Raw genomic sequence first — 22457 nt, forward strand, 5'->3', positions numbered from 1 at the left:
TTTCTCAGCTGTATTCCATTTTTCATGGTTTCCAATGCTTGAGTCTGTTCTTGCTTAATATCACATTGCTTTTATTAAGGCAACTTATTTTACAGTTGCCTTATCCATCTTTATGTGGAAGAATTGGTCTTCCTTCTTGCTAGCATTAGAAAAATCTGCAAGTCTAATAAATATCGCTATGAACTATAAAAGAGAAATTCCCTTAAATTATCAGAAGGGAAAATGCTGAGTAGATAACAGACCACAAGATACTAAAAACTAAAATATTTTTACTTTTTTAAAATGATTTTTTTGAACCAGCTGTCATCTAAACAGATTTTGAAGTCTGCAGATTAGCTTGCAAGTATAGCTGTAAGGTGTTAGGAACTGAATTAGGCATCTTCTAATATAGTAATATTGGGTTTCTTCATAAGAACTCTAAAAAATAAGACATACTTCATAAAGCATGGAACAGCCAAAGTAGATTGGCAAAAGCTGTGGTAGTTTTACTTTTCTTTACAATTGCCTGAGTATTCATTTCTGAAAGCTTGCCATTGTAATTGTGACCTGATTGTAGGGAAACTAAGGAATGTCCACGTTAGTTCAAATTTTATGACACCGAGTTGTGATGTGGAGTAGGGTATAGAGCATTGTGAAGGGACTTGGACAATTTTGATTGTGTTCCAGGCTCGTTATGCAATTTTAATTGATTAATTGCTCTTCTTTCTACTGTACTTTTTCTTACCTTTCCTTGTGGGTAAGTAGAGACAACAGAGTGTGGTTGTAACAAACTTGTTTCCTGTGTTGGACCCAGATGTCTAATCTATCACACCCTTAAAAAGTCATGAAATCCTGAAGCACTAGTGCTTGGTACCATTCACGCAACAAGACCATCCCAAAGATGCTGTAATTTATGTAATAATGCTTATTGGGATATTGCTGTCTGGAAGATCATGGGAATGTTGCAGAAATGCTTTTCTGTAGAAAAGTAGAATATCTATGTGTATTTTTATACATGCATGCCAAAAGATTAAGGTATTATGTATGGTTAAACAGATTGATCGATTAGCTGCAAAACCTTTATTCTATCTAAATTGATCTGATCAGCAGTATTTCCAATATCTAATACTAATAAATAGAGTCCTAATAGGAACCTGTATTTCTTAAGCTGAAATTGGACATTTTGATCCTCATTGTGTTAGCAGGAATCTGTGTTGGTGTTAAGATACTTCTGTTACTAGGGAATAAAATGTCAAACTGAGAAGCCAAAATGAAAGAAGTCAGTGGATGAAGGAATTTATATTGGATGCTTTGTCTGAAGAAGGATAGTCTTAAATTTTTGGATGCCAAAGGTGTGGGACATTGTACTTGAACCTGATGAAAGGCTGTTTTTTTTACCTCTACAAAAGAGAGAATGGAGGCCTAAAATGCAACTGAAATGTTGCTGAAATTTAAAGGGTAGTAAGAAAACAGATTGAAAGTTTTGGGTACAACTCAAATATTTGCAGCTGTCTACAAAACAAGACAACATGAAAGAGAATGTTGTACTGGGAGTGTAATGTGGGAAATACATGACCATGATGATGAAGTTGAAGAATAAACTGAGAATGGAGGAAGAGGTGGATATACTGGAAACAGAGGAGGAGAAGCTGTCAAAACATAAGAGAAGGCAAGAAATAAAGGTAAAAGAAGATACATGGAAGATTTTTCCTTCTGCGACAAACTGAACTGTCATAGAACGGTTTACTGTGAAAACTGATTGTTAAAATAGAGACTTGATTGATATGTGAAATCTTTGAGTCCTAAAACTTGCAGTGGGTTGCATGGTTGGAAGATACTTGCTCCACCAATTGTTCCAGGATTTCTACAACAAAATTTCACTATCTTTCAGGGGAAAACATTCTGACGGGCATCAATGTCTCTTTACAACAACACCTATAAGATCCAGAGTTTCTGACAACAGATGTTTTACGGAAGTGAGAGATATCTGTCTGATTGTTATGTACTATTACGGGAAGGTGGATTATGTTTTAATAGCATTGTTGGTTGGCTGTGGGATAGCTCTATAATGACATTGTGGTAGAAGTGGAACAGGTATTGTCTGAATTCCGTTTTCCTTTTGCAAATACTTGTTTGGTTGATTTTGGATGTTTTCTTTTGTTTTTCCTTTTAAAGTAATTTCATATATAGGATATATAGGATGTCCTGTATATTCCTAGGATTGGACTTTAGTAGCAATAGACATTTTCAACATGCTATTGTGAAAAGTTTTGCTAGAACTGTTATTGATATGTGAATTTAAGTTTTCCTATAACTACAATGAAAAACTTAATGAGAACTTTTTAGTAGGTTTAAATATAGTATATGATATAATGTAATATAGGAAATTTAAGAAACTGTATGAGTGCCAAATTATTGTTTGATATTTTTAATTTCAAACAGAAATTAAAAGAAAAGAAGGTATGATCATATGATTGCTTTCTTGAAACTTATTTGTCAATTTAGATAGATTATATAAGATTTCTGCCTGTAGAAGTAATTTTACTCTTAATGTTCTTTGAAATAATAATTACATTTGATTTAAAATATTTACTTTCCTTTTTAGACTTTTATTTTCATTCTATTTTTAGTTAAACATCTTTTGCACCCCTTTCTTATCAGTGTAGCATGTCATATCTGTTATGGTGCTTTACCCTTGCTGGCTGCACTGCATAATTAAGTTGTTAGCTTAAAAGAATTTTTCTTTTTAATGAAAAAGACTGGTCACTTTAGGGCTTGTAATTTTCTTAGCTAATGTGTGAAGGTCAGCATAAAGTTCACTTATTCCTGGGTGTAATAGCAGTCTGACTTTTTTACTAAATAATTACTAGGCCAAAACCCAGTAATGCAGGGTCTTATAAGTATTGAAAATTTTATTTTTTTGAGAAATAAACCTGTTTATTTTAAGGGGTCACACATTGGTTTTCTTTAACTTTCACTGTAGAACTGCTTCGATTTTCCTTCCACTTGATTTATTTTAAAAATCATATCTTCAGAACTTTAAGTGAATTCTTTAATGAAATCAGGTTGATTGCACATCTCAAGAAATTTAATGTTAAAGAGGCTTGTAGTTACTTCAAAGTTATAAAACTGACTTGTATCCCGAGCAAAAGGAGGAGTAGGATGGAGCTGAAAGGGATAATGAAGGAGAGGGCTCCAGAACTAGCTAAAGTGGAATTAGTAGTCAGCAAATAGTCTATTAAGAATGGAAAGTGGAGTAATCAGTGAAAAGCCAGCACTTTTATAAAAAGAGTCTGGAGATAAAGTAAGAAATTCAAAAGGTAAAGTGCTGTGCAAAGAACATCAAAACTCCTAGTTGCCAAGTACAAGCAGACTATGGAAAACTAGGGCTTTTGTGCACTGGGGGTGTGGTATGGTCCCCAAATTAAATGAATACTTGCTAAATTGAATTAGGAGACTGTGCAAAGGAAGAATAACTGAAAGGAATGAAGGAATAAAGATGTGAAGTACAAATGTGCAGTCAGGCCAAGAGACTAGCCATTCTCTACCTGATGCATAAAATTTCAAATTTATCACCAGCATAAGACTATGATAGTGTAAGGTGGGATGAGAGCTGAAACTCTCTAAGAAAGTTGGAAAAGGTGTGGAGAAGAGCTACTAAAATTCTACTTTCTAGGAAGAAAACTGAAAGCTGATCTCAGATAAGCCATTTTGACTGCAGTTGAGCATAGTAGATATTATGTTTATGTGTTATCCAACCCATTTCTGTCAAAAGAGAAAATCCTGCTTCAGAAAAATGCTTTAAGATAACTTTGGCAGAACTGGGAGAAGAAATGAGGAAATGAGCTGATACACAGTTATGCCACCTCACTTGAAGAGATAGATAATCTGGAGATTGGTATTATGATGGTTTAACCCAACTCAGCTCCACCAGAACAGTAAAGCTGAACAATGTAAGCGAGTCTGATGTGTTTAATAACATGATGTTTGATTGCTGATCATTATATACTCTTATGAGGCTCAACACCAGGGAAGAAGTTCAAAGCACAAGGGTAATAGAAACATGCAGTTGTAGGTACGCGTTAATCCTTGTGGGATGAAAATTTAATCAAATTTAGTCCAGTTCCATCATTCCAGGTGACAAATGTTATCACAGAATCACCAGATTACTTGTAATAAAGTATTTAATCCATTTTTTGTTCCCTAGTGCTTTCTTGTATAGCTCTGCTATTTATGTGTAGATTTACAATGTAATAATGTTCAGCGTCATGTAAAAAAAATCTTTTAACTTCAGGTTGTTTCCAGTTGAACAATATGGCACTTGTCTTAAATCCCTTAGCCTTTGCAGTTTATTGAAGTAGATCTACAGTCATCTGTTAGAAGTCCTTTGAACAGAATCTTTAATCTGCTTCCAGGAAAACATGCATTTTATTAGAAACTTGAAAGATTCCTATGAATGTTCATAGGCCTTCAATAAGGTTTTAGATAACACGTTTTTTTTTAGTACTTACTTTGGGACTTTTGAATATAGATATGACTAAATCACCATGATAGATATTGCATGAAGTTTTCAATTTTATGTTGATCTGCAGGGATTTTTATTGTAATAAACTTCCATGTGGTATCAAAATGCTGATTTGTTTCCCCCACATCTGAGGCCAGTAGTGGTCCTTTGACCACAAATAAGAAAGACAACAAGAATCTTACCATTAAGTGTGAGCAATGAGGCTTAATTAACTGCTTCAGTATAAGCATGACTTTGAACTTCCCATTGCTGTTTTAGGCTGAAATTGTGGAGAATTGACACCTAAATACTACATCATACAGTCATTGAAACATATTTTTGTCTGTGTTTATTTTGTGTGGAGTAAGATACGAAGGTGGAAGAGCTGCTTGAGATTTTGCTGCAAACAGAAGTGTGAGGGGATCACACCGTATATTTCTTGTGTCCTATACCTTGGTAACAGGATGGGAATTTTAAATGATATCTGCTTGCACACATTTTGTCTGAATTAATTGAAATAGCCAGAGTACTGGAGAGGTCAATACTTTTGGGACTTTGTGAATGTATGTGAATATATGTGAATATACTCAGTGACTAGTGAGACCCTGTACTCAGGGACTAGTGAATATATAGAAGCTTGTAAGCGCTGCTGTATCTACACAAATCAGTGTTGCTCTGAGGCACAATTCTAGATCAAACTATTTGCCTGTTTCTTCATGCAGTTGTTGCAAAGACTCATGGACAGTGTTCTTCAGAGCACTACATCTCTAGAACTCTCTCCAAAGGTCTCACCCAGGGAGGTCCTGTAACAATTTGTCATACCATCATAGTAAACATCAGTCGTTAATTCCCTGGATTGCCTGCATAACTGAGATAACTGAACTAGCTAAGATAAAAGACAAACTGGAAACTCAGTGGTTGCCTGAAATTTCAGTGCTGGTGGGGCTGCACCTAGTCCAGGCTGGGATGTCAGCCTGCAAATTAGGGTCAGGATCAAGGAGATCCATGGCAGGACACAGGCATGACTGCAGAGACGAGCACTCCTGCAGGGTTTCTGGGGCAGGGACTGATGGCTCCCGCATGTGCTGAAATCAGGCCCCATGGGCAGAAGGCATGAGTGAGGGTCCCAGGTGATGCTGATCAGGGCAAGTAAATGTGGTTAGTGCACTCAGCACTCTGGTGCAGAGGTACTGTAGATCCTTTAAACTAGATATTCATCAGATGGCTGCCTGGGCTTGAGAAGCACTGGAGCAACTCTTGAGAATTAAGGCATGGTGATCTTCACTGGAGTCCTGTGCTCCAGTTAATAATGACATTTCTAGTACATGTGAATTATGGTCTCATTTTATGTGGTGCTGCCTTTGTGATGGACTTATTCTTAGCATCCTTGCAATGAAAGCAATAAAATAATGTGTAAACATTTAATTCAGGACCTCAGACTGACAATCTTAGCTTCTTTTGTTTCTTCCATGTTACTCACTTGCACTTAAGCACTTACCATTTTTAGTGGAGTTGTTAATAGTTGTCCTGATTATGCAACTGTCTTCTTGCTATGCTGTAGATTGCATAATGTCCTATTAGAGCCCTGGTTAGCCAGCAAATCTATCCTGCAGCCAGCTGTAAGAAAACACTTTCAGAAAAGTGCACTCCCAATGGAAGTTATTCAGATTTTAATGAGCAGGATATTTTATGGTCTTTGCTAATAAAAATGAAACTGGAAGAGAGCATTCTTTTGCCAGAATGTGTTCCTATACATATTGCCAGAAATTGCAGGCTATGCATGAACTGTTGTAATTCCAAGCATAGTCTGTCAGAATATGAATATGTATTATTCAGTTAAGTGTTACAGTATCACCACATAAATAGTAATAATACTGTGTGCTGAAATGGGAAATCCCATTTTTATAATAATACTACTAACAACAGAATAGAGCACTAATGTGTTTTTTTAAACATTCAACGAAAAGTAGTTAGTGACCTCCCTGCTCAGCAGCTCTCTTCAGGCAAAAGACCTAAACTTTTTCAGATTCTCTAACTGTCCTTTCCAGCCCTCAAATTCCCAAAGGAACAGCATATATTAAGAACTAACTGCCTACAGCTTGTGGGCTTACAAAATAACACTTCAGTTTTTTCTTCATGACAAAAGCTATTTGAATGCATTCTTTCAGTTATAAATAGAAATTGCCTGAACAGTTAATTCTTCTTTTAAAATGTGTTCCTGAATATACCAAATCCTAAACCAAATGCTAATCTAAAATTTAGTCTGGGTGTTGTAAATTATATACAGCTAATACATTTGAAGGCTAATGTTTGAGATAACAATAGATTTCCTTTTTGCTTTTCTTTCACAACACCAAGGAATACATACTTAAAACAATTCTGACGTTTGTGCAAGGGTCATATTCCTTGATTCTTTCTGAACATTGATTGATGTTGCTGTTGGAACTGAGCTGTGAGTTCATGTTGCTGCTTTGCCACACTGTTTCTGAAATCAGCAGACTGGGATATGGGAGAAGAGTTTTCTAATAGGGTCTGCAATTAGCTTAGTAAGACTCTTTATTCTCATTAAATCTTTCTTTACTTTTATTCTATAAAATATAGTATATTATCTGTCCTAGAAAGATCTTCAAGCATTTGACATTGGTATTTTTTAGTATCTATTTATCATTTTTATTTGAATGAATGATGACCTGCTATTATCTGGAAGATTTTTTTTGATGCTTGGTCTGCACCAACATTTTCATCATAAAATACTTCACAGCATCTTGTACATTATGTTTAGCCTGGAACATTATCTGGTTTGGTTCCTTACATCGTTATCAAGTAGGTACCATAAGTTATCTAATGAGTAAGAAGACTTTTGACACAGTGGTAGGATGGGTACATTTATGGTGAAGCTACCCAGACCAAGTCAGTTTAAGGTAGAGATCATAATCTGTCAACAGTGGAGGAACAAGAGCAACAGTATTTAGAAGTAACGAGGTGCATAGGTTTTCATGGAGGATCTAGGTGATTGTTCTGTATCCGTAAGTAATTTGGTGTTAGCTTAATTCTTCTTTCTTCCTTTTTTATTTTCTTCCTTTTTCTCCCTTCGTCTGTAAATTCAATAGTGATAAACAAATTAAATTTAAAATATATCTAAAAACTAGTATTTGACCATAATTCATTGGTCACTGCCTACATGTACAAACTACTGGGTAGTTAGCTGACGGACTGGTCTGATTGCACTCATATGTTTGATGACTGGGTATGTTCTTTACATATACATATATCATTGCTTTGGTGTGAACTGTTTTTTCAGTGAATTCTTTATTTAGTGAGAGACAGGTTTAATTTCAATAGTATATGTATAATAGTTTGTTGTGCTACAATAATCTTTATTGTGTGTCCTGGTACTGTGTTAAGTCTGAACCATTTTATATTATAGCATAACATAGACAGAGCTGCATACTGAGCAGCAGATAGTAAGGCTTTTATCCTGAGGGCACCAGTGGTATGGTATATTGGATTAAAAGAGGTAATAAACAGATGCATTTCCCTGTTACTGTGCCTAAACATGAGACTGACTGCTGAAGGAGTCTAGCTATTTAGAGAACCATCATGGAGTTAGGGTTTACCTCCAACAGTGGAGCTAACCTAAAGCTAGAATTTATTTCTGGTTTTGCAGTAGGAGTTCTGCTGCAGAAATCCTCAGTACTTAGGATTTTTTTTTTTTCCCCTCTGGCAGATATATACCATTTTGTTTCAAGGCTATACAAAAAGAAACTTGTATTCCCACCCACAGTTTGCTTCCAAGAAACCAGACCTAAGGAAATGTAACAGAGTGCAGAATCTAATGTTAGAATAAGTTAATATGCACTATTAAACTTTTGTCAGAATTACATCTAACTTTATATGCTTCAGCATGGTGGCTCTGGGAACTTAAATTCTTTCAGATGACTTATTGCAACTTTGTTGTAGTGTTCAGTAGTGAATAAAACTTGTAATAAAAATTGGACTAGTAGTTTGTTTCTCCCACGATCATTTTCTCTAGGGACTATTCCGAGTTGGAAATGGTGAGATAGAACTGTAAAGAGGGTGTTTTATCATTTCATCTCTTGCTTTGACCCTTTGTAGCACAACACACTGTTTTGCAGGTGTTACCATTCTAGTTGGGAACTTGGTTCTTTTGTTCAGAAATCTTCTTCAGGTCAGTTAAAGATAATTCTAATTGAACACAAGTCTGTTACTATCTGTACTTCTGAAATAGTATTGATCACATTCTCCTTTTCCAGGGAAGAAAGCATTTTCAGCTCTTTCACTCAAAATGTTCAGACTGCAGGAATGCATATATCTCAAAATCACTTCCAGTTACTATAATGATGACATCTGAGAGTAAGGAATAAGAGATTCATATGCTAAGAAATAAGAGATTCATATTGTGTGGTTGTAGAGATGAATCCTGTGATGGCAATTCTCATGTAAACCATGCATGAACACTCTGGGGAAAAAAAGAAAAAAAAAAAAAAAGTGCAGTATATTCAACAGTGGTCCGTGGCATGGGTTACATGAAAGTTCATGTGTGACCTGTTAAATAGTGTCAGCCAGAAATTGTGTGCTTATATTATTGAACAACTCGAGGTACAAGCATATCCACCACTTGCTTTAAATTGAAATTCTGTTTGTAATGGAAGTCTTCTAACCAAGGGAGCTCCTGTTCTTCTGAGGACAGAGAAGAGACACAGGAAAGGTGAATAAGGAGAATTAAAGCTAAGACTAGTGGAATTTCCTAGAAACAGAAGAGAGAAGATAGTGTTGTAAAAATGCAAAGGTTGTGAAATGCTGAAGGAATAGATGATTATGGGATTTGGACAGAAGAGAGTAGCATGTCTTGTAAAAGGAAAATCCAGCTTCCCTGGATGACTACATGAAGAGAAAGGAAACTGACTGAACAAGAAATGGTCTATTTATAGAAATAACAGCTAGATGCCTCTCTGGAGAGGAAAAAAATATGAACAGACTTTTTGGAGGACTCTATGCTCAATAATTATTTCGGAAATGACATTTATATTTTGTGTGTATTGTTTTCACTTTGTCTAGAGTTCTGTTTTAGCTACAACAATAAAACTGGAAAGTAATTTGAATGAAAAACTTCAGTTAGATTTCATCTTCTTTAATTTATGACAGCTACCTCTGATTTAGTAGCAGTACTTGTATACAGTATTTCTGGGATTAATTGTCATTTGACCAAAAATAGCTGTCTACTTTAGGATGAGATGAGTTGAACCTTCCAAGCATGTATTTTTCTCTCCTGGTTTTCAAGGGAGACATGCTTTCAGTTCTGCAAGTCTGTCTCCTTTTAGCAGTTGTATGTCCAATCCACTGTAAGATGTTAGCAAAACTTTTTGTTTACCATGTCTTAAGGTAGATAAAAGATGTTGATTCAAATGTTACATCTCTTGGTATGATATCTTTAAAATTCTCAGCCTTCTAGTACCCATTATGAACACCACAGGCTTTGAGAACACAATGTGGTATAAACGATTTCCCAAAGTGATTACAACAGGTTCTTCACCTTGCACAAACAAGCTTGATACTCCACAGAGACTGCATTGAGGTTAGGGCCATTATTTAACAGGTCCTTCTGAGCCAGATGAGAGCTTCATCAAAGTGAAAACTAAATTGATGATTCAATATGTAGCTGAATAGGAAAAAGTCTGAGTCTTTAGCTGAGGATGGGAACGTAAATACAACAAAAGAATGTTGAAAAGAAACAACCTTAGACATTTTTTGATTTAAACTATCATTGTAACAGTGCTCTGCAGGTATAGCAATGGCATAAACAGGCTATATAAATGCACCAGGAGCTAAAAATTAACTGTAATAAGTTTTTACATGAATAAGTGAAAGAGATTTTGCTTTGTTTAAGTAGTATACAAATAAAAGTGTCCTCTATTTGAGGGCAGCTGTATCTTTCAGAGGATGAAAAGATATACAAAATAGCTTTCTTTCTTTTTTTTTTTTTTTTTCCTTTTTAAACCCTCAAAGCAGATCAGCTTGTGAATGTCAGTGAAGTCAGGAGATAATATTGCCCAGTGAGAATGGTGTATTAGGCTTATCCTCAGTGTATTAATCTTAAGATCATGTTCAAATAATTTGATTCGTATCAATCAACCAGTGACAGGACTGCTTCTGTGCTGCAGAGCACTTTTTTACATCCTGGCGATCTCAAAGAGGTCATAGGACTCTCTCTGAGGTTTGTAGAGTGTGACAATTTATTAACCACTTGAGTTCTTCATATTAACTCAGTGGTCACCAAGCAGTAAAATTCAGCAATCTTGCTGCTACAGTTAACAGCCCACAAACAAATTGTAGCCTGAGATGGCACAGGAAGGGTGTTAAGCCTGAACTAGTTCCAAGTCAGAAGTAATTGCTTCTGGATTCATGATAGCTGCATTTGTTTTAAATAGAAATGATGCTGTACAACTGTTTCTCTGCTAAAAATGAGGGGGAAATAACACAGACACAATTGTATCCTTCCTCCCAAAAGTTCAACTCCTCCCTCTTCTCCACAAACAGAATATTGCTAATATTTTTTCTCCCTTTCCTTACCTCCTGCTTTCCCCTCTTGACTCTTTTATTTGCCAAATTCACCTGTGAACCTGTTCTTGTCACTTCTTGAGTAATTTGAAGCCCACCTTGCCAGTCCCTGAACTAAAGGGCATATGTCGCTGCTGTTCTGTAGTTAATGCTGGTATGTTCTCACTGAAGCTTCCTGATGAGAAACAGACACTTATGTGGCTCTGTGTCATGGTTATCCAAAGGAGGCATAGATCATGCCAGAGCTTCACCTACAGATCTGTCTCTCTCCCTTTAGGCAGAATCCTGTCATAGGTACTGCTGGGATTCTGTCTTGGCTGCACCTTTATAGCTTTTTTTTTGTCTAGACTGTATTCTAATAGGTAGCCAAAATCAGGAAGAAAACCTTGTATTAAGCTGGATACTCTTCTTGTTACTTATAGAAGACCATCCATGTACCCGTGGCTCTGGATATTCTTCCCATGGTAGGAGGTCTGTTTTATAGTAGAATATGTAATGGAACAAGTAAAACTGACAAACCTTGAGACACTGACGTAAATTTCCATTATGTAGGGTTGCATGAGTTTAAAGAAATGTGGCAGGAGCCATGTAAAGAATTGTAGCTGGCACTGCTAACTCTGCTGGCTTTGTTTTTGGGCATCTCTTTTGGGCATCTCTTTTGGGCATCTCTTTCATGTAGTGAACTGTCACTGCTTGAGTCATTAGACCATTGGCTTTATCAGGTGACAATAATGACTTTGTTAAACCTGTAGACCTGGAAATGCTTGTGACTCTCACAAGTCTGGGTGCAGTCCTAGGTAGATCCCAATATCATAGTGAGGCAAAACCCCAATGCTTTCCCTTTTTCATGGTTTTGGTTGGGATGCAGTTAATTTTCTTTGTAGAGGCTCTCTCAATTCTGTGTTTTGGATTTGTGATGACGATAGTACTGATAACACCCTGATGTTTAGTTGTTGCGGAGCAGTGATTACACAGAGCCAAGAACTGTTCATCTTCTCATGCTGCCCTACCAGCCAGGAGGCTGGTGGTGCACCAGGAGCTGGGAGGGGACACAGCACAGCTGGCCCACGCTGACCAAAGGGATATCCCGTACCATGTGGCATCATGCTCAGCAATAAAAGCTGGGAGAAAGAAAGAGAGGGGGAGGGATACATTTGGAGTGATGGTGTTTGTCTTCCCATTATGCGTGATGAGCCCTGCTTTCCTGGAAGTGGCTGAGCACCTGCCTGCCAATGGAAAGTAGTGAATTAATTTCTTGTTCTCAACCCACGAGTTCTCACCCTTTTATCTTTCCAATTCTCTCCCCAGTCCCACCTGGGGAGACTGAGCGAGCGCCTGTGTGGTACTTAACTACCTGCTGGGAATAAACCAGAATACCCTTTCATTTCATCAGAAAGATCATAATGGAGTAATAGCATGTGCTCTGATCAGGTCTGAAGTCTGGATGACAAACGACCAGGGCTGTGGAGAACATTGTGATGTGTGCTACTTGGTCTAGCAAAGAAATCTCATCAGGTTGCAATGTATGCATGGTCAGTTAATTTCTAGAGGGAAGGGTAGCAAAGCATTAAGCATTTATTACATATGCTATAATTAGCTAATTCCTATTGCATCATGGGAGACAGGAGAAGACATGGTGACTTTATTTAGCAGTAGAAAAAGACATTTTGTACACAGATGTGTTTAATACTCCAAGGTCTGAACTACAGATGAATAAAACACTCTATTGCTGCCTAATTGCTTGATGTTTTTATTTTTATAGATTGAAAGATACTTTTTAGACTAATTAAGTTAAGCTTTTAGGGGAAAGGAATGTGTATCTTTCCTTCCCCTACCCTTTCCCACTGGGGAAACTGCTGGTTGCAGTAATTCTGCCAAAGAAATAAAACTTATGAATAGGAGAAAGAAGCTAGGAAAAATAAATATATGTATGTAATTCTGATTTTTTGGAAAGATGAAAAATGCTAATCTACTTTCTGCACATTCACAGTACATGTTTTTTGATTGCATGTGGTGCAAATACCATGAATAGGGATTTCCAAAGGTCATCTAAGAGTTTGAGTTCATTGCAATTAGAAAAGACCATTGAAGTTTTGCTCTTTTAGAGCAATATCTTGAATGTCCTCTTTGAGTAGAGAGTCCTGGAAGAATAAATCCAGCAATGCAAAACTGAATAGCTTTCAGTGCAGGTGCATGCATAAATATTTAAAGGTATGATGGGTCAAATAAATAACGAAGAGTTACTTGAATGGACACTTCAATGTTCCTAAAGCAAGAAAGTCATAATGAAACAGGTTATTAAACACCTTTTAGAAAAGCCTGTTAACTAATCACTTAAATAATTTCTTGAAGCAATTGAGGTAAAGGACAAAAACACAAAGTAGAAAGAATGGCTCAATCTGTATTTTTACAGCAGGAAGGGTCCAGGAAACATGAACCAAGGATAAGGATGGCTAGTGCTGTGACTTCTGCCCTGTAGCCACCACGTCTCCAGTATCTGAGGCACTATGAAAGTAAACAGATCTTACATTGCTCTAAGTGACTGACTTTTTAAGTGAGGGAAGCAAAAAGAGTGAAAGATCTGTGAGAAAATGGGTCTTTAAACACTGCTATTCTGGGGCTAATAAGTATGTTGCAAATCCTGTTTAATTATCAGAAATGCAGACTATATAGTCCACATAAAGAGAGCACAGTGTCCAACATCCAAAGACAGCTTGGTCAACTGCCCCTATCCATTTTAGACATCTATCCTATGTATTTACAAGGAACAATTTATTCTAACCTGTCTCTCTTTTCATTGACTAAGGCATATAGGTGCTAAAATTCTCACGAAGCTGAAAGAAATCCACCTTCAACTACTGTTCTTGCTACAGAATGATTATTTTTGTAAGTAGAACTAGCAGCTAGGAGCAGTCACTTAATATTCTTAGTGATCTCTTTGAAAAGAGCTTCTTTCATTCTGAAAAGATTGCCTGAATGTTTTAAGGCATGAGATATGAAAAGCTTTGGATGCTTTTCAATGCTAAAAGATACTTCAGATGGGTATAATACTAAGTACATTGCCATCTCTAAAAGCTTGGCCAGTAAGCACTTTAACTCGTGCAGACTTCTTTGTGTAAGCCAGAAGCAATGACACTATGGTTGGAGATGAACAATAATTCACATTGAATTAATGTTTAATTGTAAGATAACAGATTGGAATTTGCTTAACCTTAAACATTTAGAAGTACTCTAAGAGACCATGAATGGAAACATCAGTAAATAATGGAATTATCTAATTGAAATCAAGAGCACACGCTATGGCCATATAGTTCACTGGAAAACCACAAATCTAAATGAGCTAGATAGAAAAGACGGTGAGATGTTAAAGATGAATTCCTGAAACTTTAAGGAAGACCATATAAAATCAGAGTAGTGTTTCTTCCTTAAAATAGATCATACTATTAATAGAAGCTTCAAGTGATGCTTCTACACTGAAATGCTTTGGCTCAACATCAAATGTAATTTGCTTTCTGACATTTGGAAGCACCTCTCAAAACGATGGTAATGTTTAGACTTAGGATGCATTAGAAATTCTTTTCACTAGGATGCTTCTGATATATTTTTGCACTCGTTACCTAGGAATCCAGAGAGAGCATTATGAATAATAAGCAAGGTTTTATACTAATGCCTGCATTGTTTTCTTTCTACCAAGAATATAAAAATGTATCATGAGACAGCAGACTCCTACAGAACACATTTGATTAATTAATTTGTAAAATTACCTACTACTGTTATATTCAGATGAATATAAGTATGTATCTGAAAGTGTAAACACAGCTGTGTCTGGGTTTTTCTAAAAAGGTTACCTAAGAATTTTGCAGTTCAGACAATGGATAGTTTCCTCCACAAACAGAAATATGCTTTTAACTTTTTTCCTTTTTCAGGGACCTCTTCTTGTTAAAGGATCTTGAAGATGCTAGGATCAGCTCAGAACGCTGTGCTTCTGTTACAGTGCTGCCAACTGCAGAAGCAATTTACTACATTTTACTACTTTTAACTTCTCAGTTTACAGTAACATACAGAGTTCCTACATTCTTTCCCTTTACTGTCTGTAATGAGGATATCTGTGCACCTAAAATATTTGTCTTTTACAGCAAATATTTTGCTACTCACTTTTATTTATTTATATATATATATAGATAGATAGATAGATATACAGATATATGTATATTTTTGGACTATCACAAACCAATGTCCCAGCCATGTGTTTTTTCACTTTGATAACTTTTGAGGTGTTCAACCAAACCTATTTCTTGGTGTGTGTATTGCTATCCATCTAGGGAGTGAACTGGTAAGGACAATGTTCAAGACATTCTGCTATGACTGCTGTATTGCAGTTCAGATATCTAGAGAACGTAACTTTTTTTTTTTTAAGTCTTGAAGACTTGATTAAATAGAACGAATAGAAGGTTTTATTTGTTTTGTTTGTTTTGTAGGTTTAGCAATCAATACTGAGGTGGAACATACGTCATTTTTGAAGTGTGGTGTCAGGGCTGACAATTACTTGAAATTACAAATGGCATACATGTAGCTTGGTTCAGTTTACTTTCTTCTTACTGCGACAGTTATTTTGTGTGGCTACCAAACTAGAAAAGTAACCTTCTGCATCAGCTTCTGTCCTGTGCATGTGAGATCACTGTGAGGGGAGGATTTGGGCTCTGGCATATGCTTTCATTGTAGCTTCAATAAAATGCACATTAATGGCTGCTAATTGCTACTCATGCCATGAAAACTAGCTTGCCATAGAAGACTTGTCTTGCTGAAATTTGATGCAAATTCAGAAACTCCTAATTTTAGGCTCTACAGAGCTGTTTTAGCTCTGTAAATGTACTGAAAACTCTAGGCTACATCTCCTTTTGGACTTGCAAGGAAAGTAGGTCAATGAGTAAGGGTGCAGGTTCTTCGCCAAGATGCCCACCACATCTTACATTGTCACTTTTTAATCCATAAGGCTAGAAGTACTCCACATTTTTTTTTTTTATTTTTTTATTTTTTTTGTCTCCTGGGAAGATGTAGTATCACAAAATTAGGGTGATGAGAGAAAACATTGCCAAATAAAGGCCATGCAGAGACTTTGTATTGTGTTGCTGAGGCTATCAGGAGACACACTCCAACACATCTGTTTCTTTCAGAAGTAGTTTTGTTCTGTGCTTGTTCTGTTGCATTGCTCCTTTGGTCATAGATGCCTCTACTCTTCTATTAGGTAATACAGGTCACTTTACCTTGTCAGTATAAGAGAGAAAAGGTTCACCACTAACATATAGAAAAAAAGCGTTAAATGAGACTTCAAGACCTTTTGCTACAGTATTGGTAATGAGTAAGGAGTAATGAGTAAGGAGTAAAGAGAACATAATCTTAGATCATACTTCATAGTGACTTGTTTGTGCCTTTTTCAGAATTTTTCACACAGTCAAAATCTCTAACAGTGAGAATTAGGATTAAATCAAAGCTGATTTCCATTAACACCAGTAGGCTTTCAATGTGACTGTATTTAATTCTGAGGATGTATCCATATCACACTTTATTTATGTAGTGTGTAAAAGCGGTATATGTGCCCTTCTCTAAGCACCGTAGTGGGAAATACTAATTACAGAATATATCAGTTAAATGTAGCTTGTTTGATGGTGCTGTTCATTTCCATGTAAAGAGTCTGGTCTCCACTAAGTTCTTTGATTTCCAAGTCTTCTAGTCTTGCAAGACACTGTTAGTAAGTTGCTTCCTATTCTTCTTTTCAGAGACTATAAATCTTGTTAAACCTGGGACTATTATACCTTGAGTCCCTGTACATTCTCTACGTTCTGGCTGAAGTGCCACCTGTAAAAAAGACTGTCTAAAAATATAGCCTGTAGACTTCTCTATTGATTGCAAGGGTAAAACTAGATTATCTCATTCTTGTTTTGTCAGCTCAGCTTTTCACTTTTGTCTTTCATCTTCAATTTTCCTGTTCTGTTTTCTCTGATTTGTATTTCCTCCCTTTTTAAATCCTCTCATTAGAAGGCAGGTCATATACTAATAAGGCATCCTCTCTTGCTTATTTCCATCTATTAAGCATTCATTTGGAGTTAAATTATGAAATATAGATCCCTTGGAAAATGTGTAGCCAGTTGTCAATCACTTATCATTCCATGTAACTCTTCCCAAAGCCCCCTGCTGTAATCACAAAGCCTTGAAGAAACTGGCAGTAGGAAAATGACTGACACAAATCTCATTTTGGAAAGCTCCTTATGCTGAATAGTACCACTTGTTAGCTATTTGCAGGATCTGTATTCATTTTATTTGTAGGATTGCTGATAAGCATCCTCATTGTTCAGGAAAATTAAAGTGGATCTCAGAGACTGAAATCCTGAGAAGACTGGAGAAAGATTTTGGTTTTGTTTGTTTCGTCCTTTCCTGTTAGTGATGAATTAATTTAAATAATCTCTGATGGAAAGGCAACTCTATGTCATAGCTTAGTACTCTGCTAACAGATTAGTTACTCGTATTTGATTTTGGGGCTTGAGTACTGGTAATTACTCAAAGTATTCAAAGTATTCAAAGCCCAAAGTATTCTCCTGCAAAAATGACCATAATTTGGCTCTGAAATATATAGCCTGTGGCTGTGAGATCAAAAAGCCCAAAAGTTCATTGATTATAGCCAGTGGTGCTTTAAAAGATGAAGACAAATAGCTCTAGTTTCTTTCCCTTTAAAAACAGGAAGAAAATATGCAAGCACACAGGATTTTAATTAAATATTGATGTACTACTTAAACTGTTTTCTTGTTTGAATTTGAAATCAAGATGTTGTAAAAGATTGCACATCCAAAATTCTGTATATTAGAACATGAAAGTATATCAGAAAAGTAAATGTATAATATAATATACAGAGCTATTTTTAAAGTATTGTTTTTCTGGACACTGTTATTTTCCTTTAGCTTATAGACATTCTCAGAAATCCATTTCTTAGGTTAGAATTGGGCTAATATGTGTTTTGATTCTTAGAGGAATATCACCTTTCCTATCAGTTATTGCTCTTTTGCATTGTATTTGACTTGTCTAACTTTTGTTTTGGACTACAAGATGCATATGACAGTGAGAATAGGAGGCTGATCATGTACTCTTCAAAGTCTGGAAGGACTCAAGGCCCTCACTTTTCTGCCTCTAGCCCCAAAGGGCTTAATAGCAATTTTTGGATGGAATATTAGCATCTTCCCAGGGGCGTAAGAAGGAAAAGATGAGGAATAATAATGCACACAAGCAAAACCACTGTTGGATTATATTTCTTACTGGTGCATGAAGGACATCACTTATTGATCAATTTCAGACTTTAAACTGAGACTGGTTAAAATCTTAGCCAACAGGCTACAGCTTAATGGAGCAATGTTGTTAAGGATAATTCCCATAAATAATTTACAATTTTATCAAACACTTGCTATATTCTTCCTTTTTTTTAAAAAAAAAAATAAATGGAAAAACAAAATCTGATAGCAATGTGATGCGAGATATACTGGCATTGGAAAAACAATCTGAGTATTTTACAGAAGGGAAAACATCAAACTTTAGGATTATTTTTTTTTCTTGTATTGCTGCTTCCACTGATTGAAACTCAATTTTCATACTTGATAGAATGTACTTCTTTTTCAGATTAACCCTGCAAATACAGATTTCTAGTTACTACATCAGACATCTACTGAATAGGTGCCTGCTTTAACACAAATTTCAAAATATTTTTTTTTCCCAAATTTGTGTTTAAATAATGAGGCAGAACAATCAAAAGTAGGAACAGATTCCAGCCAAAAATCTGACCAACCACTTAGCATGATTTATAAACCACATTTAATCTGTTGTGTGCATGTAATGAGTAGTATAGTTTTTTGTTGTTGTTGTTGTTGTTTTTGTTTGTTTGTGTTTTTCATGTTTTACTTGAACAATACTTTTAGCAGTCCGTGACTCATGGCTTTCTAGGACAGTGATGACACATACTGGAAAAGTCTAATGCACAAGAGAATGTCTCTGATCAGCCTAGTCCTCACCAGCAGGTAAAACTTTACTGTCAAAATAGAGCAACGACCATGAAAATGGGGGGAAAAGAAACTCAGAAGAATAAATGATTGTCAAAAAATTAAGAGCTTTATTCAGGGAAATTTAGGAAAGTTTGAGTATGGAATGTCACTGTGAAAACAGCAGAGAATCACTAATTTGCCCATAGTTAATGGTTTGCCTTCTATAAATAACATTTTATAGAGGGTTAATCCTCATCTTTTCATGGTCTGGCAGCGATTTCTGGTTGGCTTATACCTACATGTGATCACACACTCCGGAGAAGAAAATTTGCCAGCTAACAGCATATTTTCTTTGCAGGAACTGGGGAATCTGGTTAAAGGGAGAGATCATCCAACTCTGTGATGACTGGGGGAAAGGGGTTCTGCCCAATTTGTGCAGTTTAAAAATGTGAAACCATTGGATTTTTTAAGGGTCTGTTATTCAGCCACTAGCCAACAAAAAATTGTCACATACCATCTACCCTGTCAGGAAGAAGACAGAGAACTTGTCAGAGAAGTTAATTCTTAACAACTGTGCTCTGTAAAGGTAATGAGGCTGCCTGAACTGGGACACCATCTGTTCAGCTGAGGTTGTTTCTAAGCCAAACTGTGACTATGCTGTAGAGACCTGGTCAATGTGAGTTATGATTCCTGCTCAGCCTGTGTGGATGGGTTTCCTTTTAGGGTTTAGGCAAAAGACTATTGTATGCCTGAGCCCCGCCTTGCTATAGATATGAGTAGGATAAGTGCCCAGACCCTGAAGCTTGGAAGAGTTCCCAAGCCCCCAAATTTAAGTGATGCTTGAACTTATTACTGGGCAACAAATATTTTCCCTCCACCAAGAAACAAACCAAAGAACAAAGTGGGAAAGATGTTGCACAGATTCAGGTAGGGGAAGTTTTGGCTATGACAACAATCTCTGTTAAATGAAATTGAGTGATGGTTTGTGTGAAGCTGAGGATGAAGGAGAGATGACAGAGGCTCCTTGTTCCAGAAATGAACTGTTAACAGGAAAGAGACCAAAGAGGGACCCTTGGGTGATGGAAGCATATCAACTACATCTTAACATTTTCCAATATAACATGAGAGAAATTGAGGTAAAAAATAACTTGCATGTTCTATTCCTGTGCTTAGGTTGAAGCTATTCTTGCATTGCTTGTATGAGGAGTGTTTGCTTTGACACTTCTGGCAAAGATTTTTAATTGTGTATGTGCCAAGTCTGTGAAAGATTGGTGTTTCATTGTTTCTCTGCAAATTTAGAGGGGGAAATGCATTGGCATCTCAAAATATCTACATCCATCTTGCGGAATTTCCCAGTCATTCTACAGAAATTTGCCAGATGAATATTCTGTGCAGTTCATAAAAATGCTTTTAATTTTCTCCCCTTCCTTCTTCTTTCACAGTACTTATTCTAAAGTTCTAGACACTTTGGGAAGTCTACTTTAGCAAGACAGCCACATAACATGTTTTAGTTCTTTACGGAAAAATAACCTCTCCAAATGCCAGTGGTGCAACAGTATGCTCATCATCACAAATTTCCATATGAAATACAGTAGATTTTTTAAAGATTTTTTTAAAGACTAGTTGCTAGAGAATTTACATATTTTTCAAATTTTATATTGTCTAAGGCTATTAATTCACAATTTTATTGTATGAAAATGTGAAGACACACATCAATCCCTGATTACTATGAGTGAAGAAATGGATTAAATCAAACATAATTTTGTCTGTGTTGATAAATGGTTTTGGACCTCCAGAATACTTATATTTTATATATAAGTGTATATATATATATACATATATATTATATATAACATATATATATATATATAATCCCATGTATTATATATAATACATGTATTGTATTATATGTAATATATGTAATGTATTATATATAATATACATATTATATATAACATGTATATTATATATATATAAAAGTAATATATTATATATTAAGAAATATATTATATTTGCAACATAAGTTAAACAAATGAATATTAAGAATCCCATTAAGATAATTTTTCCTGTAAAATTACAAAAACATCTGAGAGTGCTGATTGTTCAGCCTGGAGAAGACTTGAGCATTCTCATCAATGTGTATAAATGCCGGAAGGAAGGAAGGGAGGAAGGGAGGAAGGGAGGAAGGGAGGAAGGGAGGAAGAAGACAGAACTGAAGTCTCCTCGGTGGTTTCCATTGAGAGGCAATGGGCACAAATTAAAATACAAGAAATTGACTTAAACATAAGAAAATACTTCCGTGTGGTGAGGTTAGTTAAATAGTGGAGCAGTTTGCCCAGAAACTTTGTGGTTTCCATCTGTGGAGATGTTCAAAACCTGACTGGACATGGACCTGAAGAACCTGCTGTAGCTGACCCTGCCTGAGCAGGGGTTGTACTGGATGACCCCAGAGAAGCCTTCCTGCCTCAGCCACCCTGTGACCTTCTGAATAAAGCTGACCTGCAAAGTGTGTTATAAACATTCATAGAAGATGGCTGAGATAGGTATGTTGAAATTGTCTGTACAGGTCTGCTTCTCCACTATAAAGCCCAGAGCAGGCATATTGTAGATATGTTATTAAAATTCTCCATTTAATCTTAGGCTTAAGTAGTATTTTCTGTTCCATTCCCTCTTGGGTATGTTGCAAGATTTGCTCTGATTTGAGAGTGGGAAAGATAGTACATAACAGACCATTATTCAAATACAACAGCAAAATTTGAGAAACTGTAGGAATTTGCCAGTACCATCCTGTGTTTGTAATGGGAAATGTAATCAGAATATTAAATTTCTTCAGTGTCATGACCAAGGGGACTGGCAAGTTAACTTCAGTGACATTAAGCTGGAGATTAACAGCCTTCCTTGCATGGTGATATTCTAACTACTCCTTGACACTGAAGGAAACCTCCTGAATTTATGGAGTTTGAAGACATGCACTTAGTTAAATACTTATATACCTGTTCTCATTCATGGCTTTTCTAAAGGTGGTTGAGAAAAATATATTGAGGAACTTCTTTTGTATTTTTTCCTTGTGTAAAATTTAGACTCTATCTTCCCATGTACAAGTTGATGCTTTTCTTTCTATAGATACAGAAATTAAGGTAGTAAGATATAATAGCTAAGGTAATCCAAATAATTTCTGAAATACTATTTTCAATTAACAGAGCATTTTCATTAAATTAGAGATATTAATTACTTTTCGCTTTTCAGCTAACAGCAATCCGCAGTACAAAGTCTGAGGTAATTGCTGGTATTTGTAGCAATGAAGCCTTTCTGTGGTTGGAATATGAGCTTTAAATATTTCTAACCTTCGGAGTCTAAATAGCTGAAAAGAAGCT

At 36.0% G+C, this 22457-nt stretch overlaps 1 protein-coding gene and 1 long non-coding RNA gene across 3 annotated transcripts in view; both read left to right on the top strand.

The window, feature by feature from the left end:
* GABRG3 (gamma-aminobutyric acid type A receptor subunit gamma3) overlaps positions 1-22457 on the top strand; it is a 332908-nt gene that overhangs the window by 44053 nt on the left and 266398 nt on the right. The window lies entirely within an intron of this gene.
* On the top strand, positions 5481-17817 carry LOC137850154 (uncharacterized). Its single transcript, XR_011092303.1, has 3 exons — positions 5481-5752; positions 13869-13948; positions 14989-17817. It is a non-coding gene; the product is annotated as an uncharacterized lncRNA (long non-coding RNA).

The sequence above is a fragment of the Anas acuta genome, chromosome 1, assembly GCF_963932015.1.
Source record: "Anas acuta chromosome 1, bAnaAcu1.1, whole genome shotgun sequence".
Classification (NCBI taxonomy): Eukaryota; Metazoa; Chordata; class Aves; order Anseriformes; family Anatidae; genus Anas; species Anas acuta.